Raw genomic sequence first — 10358 nt, 5'->3', positions numbered from 1 at the left:
TGCGATCAGTTAGCGTGTAGTACGTATAAAGCAGTCCTTTCAACGCTATGCTGAGGTTGTGAAGTTAAGCCTCACCTGGTATAATGGCTTCATGACAGCCTTTCATTTTGCTGTGTTTAAAAGGTCATCAAATGTCTACTGAACTCATAGAAAACTCATAACAAACAGCTATGGTACTGTCCTCGGTTAGTGTGCGATAATTAAGAAGAAGTACTAATGATGTCAAGCCAAAGTCGTGAGTTCGAGCTATAAAAACTTCAAGAGGTTTTCATGTGTTCAGAACACCTGTTTGCCAATTAAAGCCTGTTAAGTTTTGTTTAAACAATGCATAACCAGATAAAAACATCTCAACAGCTTCAGACCTGCGATCAGTGTGTAGTGCATCCAAAGCTGTGCCCAGGTTATGGCTGCTTCTGGAATCAGCGTCTCGTATTGTCACTTGAATGTTGTATTAAATGTTCAGTAGAGCAACTAGCTAGTGTGCAGTACTTAAAACGCAATAGAAATGAAGCCATGCTGAGGTGCTTAGAAAAAGTGATATCTGTAGTAGCAGGACAGTGGTTTGGGGATGGAATGAGTGGTATCTTTGTGCCAGTTAAGATTTGCGTATGAGTGTGGGCTCAACCTCAGCTGTTATTTGTGATGTTAGCAAGTCAAAGGTACAGCTTGTGTAGTCCCAGTGGTGCAACCTGTTAGTGCACGGTACTTGTAAAGAAGTATATGTGAAGCTGTGCTAAGGTTGTGAGCTTGATCCTCACCTGGAGCAGAGATTTTAGGACTCAGTATCAGCTCCAATCAGTGAGCTCCTTTGTGTCTTAGTTATATAAGAACTAATGAATCATGAATCATGCAGTAAGCTGGAACTAAACACTGTATCATAGCTACTCCAGTGGCGCAATGGGTTAGCGCACGGTATTTATAAGACAGTAGGCTATATGTGAAGCTATTCTGAGGTTGTGAGTTTCATCCTCATGGAGCATAGGTTTTAAGACTCACTAATTCTCCATTCAGCTAATTCCTTATTGTCTTATTTATATAAGATCTACTGAATCATGAATCATGCATTTGCCTGGAACTAAAGTGTCTTACAGCATCTCCAGTGGGCCAATCGGTTAGCGCACAGTACTTGTGAAGCTATGCCAAGCATGTGAGTTGGATCCTCACTAGGCCTGTGTTGAAAAAATTGATTTTCCGATTCAGAATCGATTCGCATATGATGATCTGATAATCGATTCGTACGTCCAAAGATCGATTTTTTAGTGAACTTTTAACCCCGCCTCGTCACTGAATTCACGCAGGCGTGCTCGGTCTAACTAGCTGTAAAACAACATGGCGTCGGACAGTGACGGTAACGACGATAGTCAAATCGTCAATCTAAAAACAGAAGGACAGTTTATCCAGTGTCGGTGACTATTTACAGTTAGTCCATGTCACTGACAGTTTACCCAGTGTTTTTACAGTTTAAATAAGTTAAAAATGCTCTTGTAACGTTGGGCGCAAGGCGATGGACGAGACAGAATCCTTTGCACTTTCCAAATCGTTATGTTTATTACATTTACCGAAGCGCAGACAGCGCACATAAAACACGTTTACATAGAACATGTGTGACTCAAACAACGAGCACAGGACGCTGCGCGAACGCACATTAAATGGACAAACCACACAAACCCCACGTGATGACGAGACAAGCCACAGGTGAGGATTATCACAAGACGCACCCGCACCCACGGAGATAAACAGACGCAGACAACGTTAACACACGCCCAACAGGGAGGGGTCGGGGACCGTAACGTGAGAGTTCTGTTCTTATACTCTCACTTTAAAGAAAAATACACGTTTACATTTTATACTTTCAGTTTATTAAGTGTGAGCACTTTTAAAATAAAAATGCATTTGGTAGCAACAGCTTTTGGGTGACTTCTTAATTATTTCAATCATAATAATAATGCAATAATAATGATAATGGTAATTATCAATGGTAATGGTAATTATTAATAATAATGGTTAGTGTCCCAGTAGGAGTCCACTGTTGCAGATATAGACACCTCAAAGATGTCCTCTGTTTATTGTCCTGGATTACCTTTCTTGAAGGTAGATTTATGATTACCCTTTTCACCAGTCTTCCAGCCATCAGTAACTACCAACTACCAGTAACTATTTGCTGATTAATATTGATATAATACTAGTTTTAACATGTTGCTTCTGTACATAGTCAGGAAACAGCTCAAATAAATACATTTTAATAACACTAAACCCCGAATTGGATCGAATCGATTAAATCGGATTAAATCGAAATAAATCGATTCTTAATCTTGAGAATCGGAATCGGATCGATTCTTGGAATTTGAATCGATACCCAGCCCTAATCCTCACCTATAGCAGAATTCTTTGTGTCTTACTTATATAAGAACTACTGAATTATGAATCATGCAATTGCCTGGAACTAAACAGTTTTACAGCATCTCCAGTGGGGCAATCGGTTAGCACACAGTACTCATAAGGCAGTATCAGTATATGTGGAGCTATGTTGACATTTTGAGTTCGATCTTCACCTTATATAAGAACTACTGAATCATGAATCAGGCTGTAATCTGGAAGTACAGTTGTGATCAAATTTATTCAACCCCCAATGCTGCGAAGGGTTTTATGGAATTCAGTGCACATTTGTAATTGTGTTCATAATGAAATCTTACAAGGACTTGTTAAAGAACTAAATGCAACTAAGATAGCATCAATTTTTTTTGTCATAAAGTATTAAATGGCCTTTTTGTGATTTCTTCATTGACACAATTATTCAACCCCTTTACGACTACCACTCCTAAGAACAGAGGTTCATTCCAGTGTTTTCCATCAGGTATTGAAAACATCTGTGGATGTCAACGAGCAGCAATCAAGCATGATAAGCACCAATTAGGCAGATTTAAAAGGACTGTGATACTCAGCTCCTTCTAGACATCTACTGGTGTGTTTCCAAGCATGGTGAAGGCAAGAGAATGGTCCCAGAAGACAAGAGAAGAGGTTATTGCTCTTCACAAGAATGGCAATGGATATAAAAAGATTGCGAAGTTGTTAAATATTCCAAGAGACACTATCGGAAGTATCATTCGCAAGTTCAAGTTAAAGGGCACAGTGGAAACGTTACCTGGTCGTGGCAGAAAGAAGATCCTGACCGCGACTGCTGTGCGCTACCTGAAGCGTAATGTGGAGAAAAATCCCCGCGTGACTGCTAAGGAACTGAAAAAAGACCTGTCAGATGTGGGCACTGAAGTTTCAGCTCAGACAATAAGGCGCGCACTGCATAACGAAGACCTCCATGCCAGAACGCCCAGACGCACCCCCTTGCTGACTCCAAAGAACAAGAAAAGTCGACTGCAGAATGCCAAAAGTCATGTGGACAAGCCACAAAGGTTTTGGAACAGTGTACTGTGGTCAGATGAAACTAAATTAGAACTGTTTGGGACAATGGACCAGCGCTATGTTTGGAGAAGGAAGAACCAGGCTTATGAACAAAAGAACACCTTGCCTACTGTGAAGCATGGCGGGGGGTCAATTATGCTTTGGGGCTGTTTTGCTTCTAATGGTACAGGAAAGCTTCAACGTGTGCAGGGTACCATGAATTCCCTTCAGTACCAGGAGATCTTGGAGGAAAATGTGATGGAGTCAGTCACAAACCTGCGGCTTGGGAGACGTTGGACCTTCCAACAGGACAATGATCCGAAGCACACATCCAAGTCCACTAGAGCATGGTTGAACATGAAAGGCTGGAACATTCTAGAGTGGCCATCGCAATCACCAGACTTAAATCCAATTGAGAACCTCTGGTGGGACCTAAAGAAGGCAGTTGCAGTGCGCAAGCCTAAGAATGTGACTGAACTGGAGGCTTTTGCCCATGAAGAATGGGCTAAGATACCCATAGGTCGCTGCAAGACACTTGTGTCAAGCTATGCTTCACGCTTGAAAGCTGTCATAACTGGAAAAGGATGTTGTACTAAGTACTAAAAAATAATGTCACTAGGGGGTTGAATAAAACTGATAATGATGTGAGCACAGTAAAGACATTTGTGGTTATTCCATCATAAATATTATGTTATGTTTGTCTAATTTATAAGTGCCTCTTTGATATAATTGTAAATAAGATGACTGAAATGATCAAAATCAATGTCAAACTGGCCAAAACACTTTATTTCAGTGGGGGTTGAATAAATTTGATCACAACTGTAAACTTTACATTGCTATAGCTCCAGTGGCGCAATCGGTTAGCGCACGGTACTTATAAGACAGTATATGTGAAGCTATGCTGAGGTTGTGAGTTCGATCCTCACCTGGAGCAGAGATTTTAAGAATCACTATCGACTCCCTTGAGTGGATTCCTTATTGTCTTACTTATATAAGAACTACTGAATCATGAATCTTGCATTTGCCTGCAACTAAACTGTCTTACAGCATCTCCAGTGGCGCAATCGGGTAGCGCACGGTACTTATAAACCAGTATCAGTATATGTGGAGCTATGTTGACATTTTTAGTTCGATCTTCACCTTATATAAGAACTACTGACACATGAATCAGGCAGTAATCCGGAAGTAAACTCTGCATTACAATAGCTCCAGTGGCGCCATCGGTTAGCACACAGAACTTGTGAAGCAGTATATGTGAAGCTATGCCAAGCATGTGAGTTGGATCCTCACCTATAGCAGAATTCTTTGTCTTACTTATATAAGAACTACTGAATTATGAATCATGCAATTGCCTGGAACTAAACTGTTTTACAGCATCTCCAGTGGGGCAATCGGTTAGCACACAGTACTCATAAGGCAGTATCAGTATATGTGTAGCTATGTTGACATTTTGAGTTCGATCTTCACCTTATATAAGAACTACTGAATCATGAATCAGGCTGTAATCTGGAAGTAAACTTTACATTACAATAACTCCAGTGGCGCAATCGGTTAGTGCACGGTACTTATAAGACAGTATATGTGAAGCTATGCCAAGGTTGTGAGTTCGATCCTCACCTGGAGCAGAGATTTTAAGAATCACTATCGACTCCCTTGAGTGGATTCCTTATTGTCTTACTTATATAAGAACTACTGAATCATGAATCTTTCATTTGCCTGGAACTAAACTGTCTTACAGCATCTCCAGTGGCGCAATCGGGTAGCGCATGGTACTTATAAAGCAGTATCAGTATATGTGGAGCTATGTTGTCATTTTTAGTTCGATCTTCACCTTATATAAGAACTACTGACACATGAATCAGGCAGTAATCCGGAAGTAAACTCTGCATTACAATAGCTCCAGTGGCGCCATTGGTTAGCACACAGAACTTGTGAAGCAGTATATGTGAAGCTATGCCAAGCATGTGAGTTTGATCCTCACCTATAGCAGAATTCTTTGTGTCTTACTTATATAAGAACTACTAAATTATGAATCATGCAATTGCCTGGAACTAAACAGTTTTACAGCATCTCCAGTGGGGCAATCGGTTAGCACACAGTACTCATAAGGCAGTATCAGTATATGTGGAGCTATGTGGACATTTTGAGTTTGATCTTCACCTTATATAAGAACTACTGAATCATGAATCAGGCTGTAATCTGGAAGTAAACTTTACCTTGCTGTAGCTCCAGTGGCGCAATCGGTTAGCGCACGGTACTTATAAGACAGTATATGTGAAGCTATGCCGAGGTTGTGAGTTCGATCCTCACCTGGAGCAGAGATTTTAAGAATCACTATCGACTCCCTTGAGTGGATTCCTTATTGTCTTACTTATATAAGAACTACTGAATCATGAATCTTGCATTTGCCTGGAACTAAACTGTCTTACAGCATCTCCAGTTGCGCAATCGGGTAGCGCACGGTACTTATAAAGCAGTATCAGTATATGTGGAGCTATGTTGACATTTTGAGTTCGATCTTCACCTTATATAAGAACTACTGACACATGAATCAGGCAGTAATCCGGAAGTAAACTCTCCATTACAGTAGTTCCAGTGGCGCCATCGGTTAGAGCACAGAACTTGTGAAACAGTATATGTGAAGCTATGCCAAGCATGTGAGTTGGATCCTCACCTATAGCAGAATTCTTTGTGTCTTACTTATATAAGAACTACTGAATTATGAATCATGCAATTGCCTGGAACTAAACAGTTTTACAGCATCTCCAGTGGGGCAATCGGTTAGCACACAGTACTCATAAGGCAGTATCAGTATATGTGTAGCTATGTTGACATTTTGAGTTCGATCTTCACGTTATATAAGAACTACTGAATCATGAATCAGGCTGTAATCTGGAAGTAAACTTTACATTACAATAACTCCAGTGGCGCAATCGGTTAGCGCACGGTACTTATAAGACAGTATATGTGAAGCTATGCCAAGGTTGTGAGTTCGATCCTCACCTGGAGCAGAGATTTTAAGAATCACTATCGACTCCCTTGAGTGGATTCCTTATTGTCTTACTTATATAAGAACTACTGAATCATGAATCTTGCATTTGCCTGGATCTAAACTGTCTTACAGCATCTCCAGTGGCGCAATCGGGTAGTGCACTGTACTTATAAAGCAGTATCAGTATATGTGGAGCTATGTTGACATTTTGAGTTCGATCTTCACCTTATATAAGAACTACTGACACATGAATCAGGCAGTAATCCGGAAGTAAACTCTGCGTTTCAATAGCTCCAGTGGCGCCATTGGTTAGCACACAGAACTTGTGAAGCAGTATATGTGAAGCTATGCCAAGCATGTGAGTTGGATCCTCACCTATAGCAGAATTCTTTGTGTCTTACTTATATAAGAACTACTGAATTATGAATCATGCAATTGCCTGGAACTAAACAGTTTTACAGCATCTCCAGTGGGGCAATCGGTTAGCACACAGTACTCATAAGGCAGTATCAGTATATGTGGAGCTATGTTGACATTTTGAGTTCGATCTTCACCTTATATAAGAACTACTGAATCATGAATCAGGCTGTAATCTGGAAGTAAACTTTACATTGCTATAGCTCCAGTGGCGCAATCGGTTAGCGCACGGTACTTATAAGACAGTATATGTGAAGCTATGCCGAGGTTGTGAGTTCGATCCTCACCTGGAGCAGAGATTTTAAGAATCACTATCGACTCCCTTGAGTGGATTCCTTGTTGTCTTACTTATATAAGAACTACTGAATCATGAATCTTGCATTTGCCTGGAACTAAACTGTCTCACAGCATCTCCAGTTGCGCAATCGGGTAGCGCACGGTACTTATAAAGCAGTATCAGTATATGTGGAGCTATGTTGACATTTTGAGTTCGATCTTCACCTTATATAAGAACTACTGACACATGAATCAGGCAGTAATCCGGAAGTAAACTCTCCATTACAGTAGTTCCAGTGGCGCCATCGGTTAGAGCACAGAACTTGTGAAACAGTATATGTGAAGCTATGCCAAGCATGTGAGTTGGATCCTCACCTATAGCAGAATTCTTTGTGTCTTACTTATATAAGAACTACTGAATTATGAATCATGCAATTGCCTGGAACTAAACAGTTTTACAGCATCTCCAGTGGGGCAATCGGTTAGCACACAGTACTCATAAGGCAGTATCAGTATATGTGTAGCTATGTTGACATTTTGAGTTCGATCTTCACGTTATATAAGAACTACTGAATCATGAATCAGGCTGTAATCTGGAAGTAAACTTTACATTACAATAACTCCAGTGGCGCAATCGGTTAGCGCACGGTACTTATAAGACAGTATATGTGAAGCTATGCCAAGGTTGTGAGTTCGATCCTCACCTGGAGCAGAGATTTTAAGAATCACTATCGACTCCCTTGAGTGGATTCCTTATTGTCTTACTTATATAAGAACTACTGAATCATGAATCTTGCATTTGCCTGGATCTAAACTGTCTTACAGCATCTCCAGTGGCGCAATCGGGTAGTGCACTGTACTTATAAAGCAGTATCAGTATATGTGGAGCTATGTTGACATTTTGAGTTCGATCTTCACCTTATATAAGAACTACTGACACATGAATCAGGCAGTCATCCGGAAGTAAACTCTCCATTACAATAGTTCCAGTGGCGCCATCGGTTAGCGCACAGAACTTGTGAAGCAGTATATGTGAAGCTATGCCAAGCATGTGAGTTGGATCCTCACCTATAGCAGAATTCTTTGTGTCTTACTTATATAAGAACTACTGAATTATGAATCATGCAATTGCCTGGAACTAAACAGTTTTACAGCATCTCCAGTGGGGCAATCGGTTAGCACACAGTACTCATAAGGCAGTATCAGTATATGTGGAGCTATGTTGACATTTTGAGTTCGATCTTCACCTTATATAAGAACTACTGAATCATGAATCAGGCTGTAATCTGGAAGTAAACTTTACATTGCTATAGCTCCAGTGGCGCAATCGGTTAGCGCACGGTACTTATAAGACAGTATATGTGAAGCTATGCCGAGGTTGTGAGTTCGATCCTCACCTGGAGCAGAGATTTTAAGAATCACTATCGACTCCCTTGAGTGGATTCCTTATTGTCTTACTTATATAAGAACTACTGAATCATGAATCTTGCATTTGCCTGGAACTAAACTGTCTTACAGCATCTCCAGTTGCGCAATCGGGTAGCGCACGGTACTTATAAAGCAGTATCAGTATATGTGGAGCTATGTTGACATTTTGAGTTCGATCTTCACCTTATATAAGAACTACTGACACATGAATCAGGCAGTAATCCGGAAGTAAACTCTCCATTACAGTAGTTCCAGTGGCGCCATCGGTTAGAGCACAGAACTTGTGAAACAGTATATGTGAAGCTATGCCAAGCATGTGAGTTGGATCCTCACCTATAGCAGAATTCTTTGTGTCTTACTTATATAAGAACTACTGAATTATGAATCATGCAATTGCCTGGAACTAAACAGTTTTACAGCATCTCCAGTGGGGCAATCGGTTAGCACACAGTACTCATAAGGCAGTATCAGTATATGTGTAGCTATGTTGACATTTTGAGTTCGATCTTCACGTTATATAAGAACTACTGAATCATGAATCAGGCTGTAATCTGGAAGTAAACTTTACATTACAATAACTCCAGTGGCGCAATCGGTTAGCGCACGGTACTTATAAGACAGTATATGTGAAGCTATGCCAAGGTTGTGAGTTCGATCCTCACCTGGAGCAGAGATTTTAAGAATCACTATCGACTCCCTTGAGTGGATTCCTTATTGTCTTACTTATATAAGAACTACTGAATCATGAATCTTGCATTTGCCTGGATCTAAACTGTCTTACAGCATCTCCAGTGGCGCAATCGGGTAGTGCACTGTACTTATAAAGCAGTATCAGTATATGTGGAGCTATGTTGACATTTTGAGTTCGATCTTCACCTTATATAAGAACTACTGACACATGAATCAGGCAGTCATCCGGAAGTAAACTCTGCGTTTCGATAGCTCCAGTGGCGCCATTGGTTAGCACACAGAACTTGTGAAGCAGTATATGTGAAGCTATGCCAAGCATGTGAGTTGGATCCTCACCTATAGCAGAATTCTTTGTGTCTTACTTATATAAGAACTACTGAATTATGAATCATGCAATTGCCTGGAACTAAACAGTTTTACAGCATCTCCAGTGGGGCAATCGGTTAGCACACAGTACTCATAAGGCAGTATCAGTATATGTGGAGCTATGTTGACATTTTGAGTTCGATCTTCACCTTATATAAGAACTACTGAATCATGAATCAGGCTGTAATCTGGAAGTAAACTTTACATTGCTATAGCTCCAGTGGCGCAATCGGTTAGCGCACGGTACTTATAAGACAGTATATGTGAAGCTATGCCGAGGTTGTGAGTTCGATCCTCACCTGGAGCAGAGATTTTAAGAATCACTATCGACTCCCTTGAGTGGATTCCTTATTGTCTTACTTATATAAGAACTACTGAATCATGAATCTTGCATTTGCCTGGAACTAAACTGTCTTACAGCATCTCCAGTGGCGCAATCGGGTAGCGCACGGTACTTATAAAGCAGTATCAGTATATGTGGAGCTATGTTGACATTTTTAGTTCGATCTTCACCTTATATAAGAACTACTGACACATGAATCAGGCAGTAATCCGGAAGTAAACTCTGCATTACAGTAGCTCCAGTGGCGCCATTGGTTAGCACACAGAACTTGTGAAGCAGTATATGTGAAGCTATGCCAAGCATGTGAGTTTGATCCTCACCTATAGCAGAATTCTTTGTGTCTTACTTATATAAGAACTACTAAATTATGAATCATGCAATTGCCTGGAACTAAACAGTTTTACAGCATCTCCAGTGGGGCAATCGGTTAGCACACAGTACTCATAAGGC

General features: G+C 40.6%; 8 non-coding genes across 8 annotated transcripts; all 8 read left to right on the top strand.

Moving 5' to 3' along the window:
* The first annotated feature begins 4237 nt into the window (after positions 1-4237).
* Positions 4238-4330, top strand: trnai-uau (transfer RNA isoleucine (anticodon UAU)). The gene is given in 2 exon segments: positions 4238-4275; positions 4295-4330. It is a non-coding gene; the product is annotated as a tRNA-Ile (tRNA).
* A 1291-nt stretch (positions 4331-5621) lies between these two features.
* On the top strand, positions 5622-5714 carry trnai-uau (transfer RNA isoleucine (anticodon UAU)). The gene is given in 2 exon segments: positions 5622-5659; positions 5679-5714. It is a non-coding gene; the product is annotated as a tRNA-Ile (tRNA).
* Positions 5715-6314: 600 nt separating this feature from the next.
* Positions 6315-6407, top strand: trnai-uau (transfer RNA isoleucine (anticodon UAU)). The gene is given in 2 exon segments: positions 6315-6352; positions 6372-6407. It is a non-coding gene; the product is annotated as a tRNA-Ile (tRNA).
* A 600-nt stretch (positions 6408-7007) lies between these two features.
* On the top strand, positions 7008-7100 carry trnai-uau (transfer RNA isoleucine (anticodon UAU)). The gene is given in 2 exon segments: positions 7008-7045; positions 7065-7100. It is a non-coding gene; the product is annotated as a tRNA-Ile (tRNA).
* A 600-nt stretch (positions 7101-7700) lies between these two features.
* On the top strand, positions 7701-7793 carry trnai-uau (transfer RNA isoleucine (anticodon UAU)). The gene is given in 2 exon segments: positions 7701-7738; positions 7758-7793. It is a non-coding gene; the product is annotated as a tRNA-Ile (tRNA).
* A 600-nt stretch (positions 7794-8393) lies between these two features.
* Positions 8394-8486, top strand: trnai-uau (transfer RNA isoleucine (anticodon UAU)). The gene is given in 2 exon segments: positions 8394-8431; positions 8451-8486. It is a non-coding gene; the product is annotated as a tRNA-Ile (tRNA).
* Positions 8487-9086: 600 nt separating this feature from the next.
* trnai-uau (transfer RNA isoleucine (anticodon UAU)) lies at positions 9087-9179 on the top strand. Its single transcript is given in 2 exon segments — positions 9087-9124; positions 9144-9179. It is a non-coding gene; the product is annotated as a tRNA-Ile (tRNA).
* Positions 9180-9779: 600 nt separating this feature from the next.
* On the top strand, positions 9780-9872 carry trnai-uau (transfer RNA isoleucine (anticodon UAU)). Its single transcript is given in 2 exon segments — positions 9780-9817; positions 9837-9872. It is a non-coding gene; the product is annotated as a tRNA-Ile (tRNA).
* The last annotated feature ends 486 nt before the right edge of the window (positions 9873-10358 follow it).

The sequence above is a fragment of the Brachyhypopomus gauderio genome, unplaced genomic scaffold (genome assembly GCF_052324685.1).
Source record: "Brachyhypopomus gauderio isolate BG-103 unplaced genomic scaffold, BGAUD_0.2 sc119, whole genome shotgun sequence".
Classification (NCBI taxonomy): Eukaryota; Metazoa; Chordata; class Actinopteri; order Gymnotiformes; family Hypopomidae; genus Brachyhypopomus; species Brachyhypopomus gauderio.
This window is presented reverse-complemented; position numbering and strand designations above follow the sequence as displayed.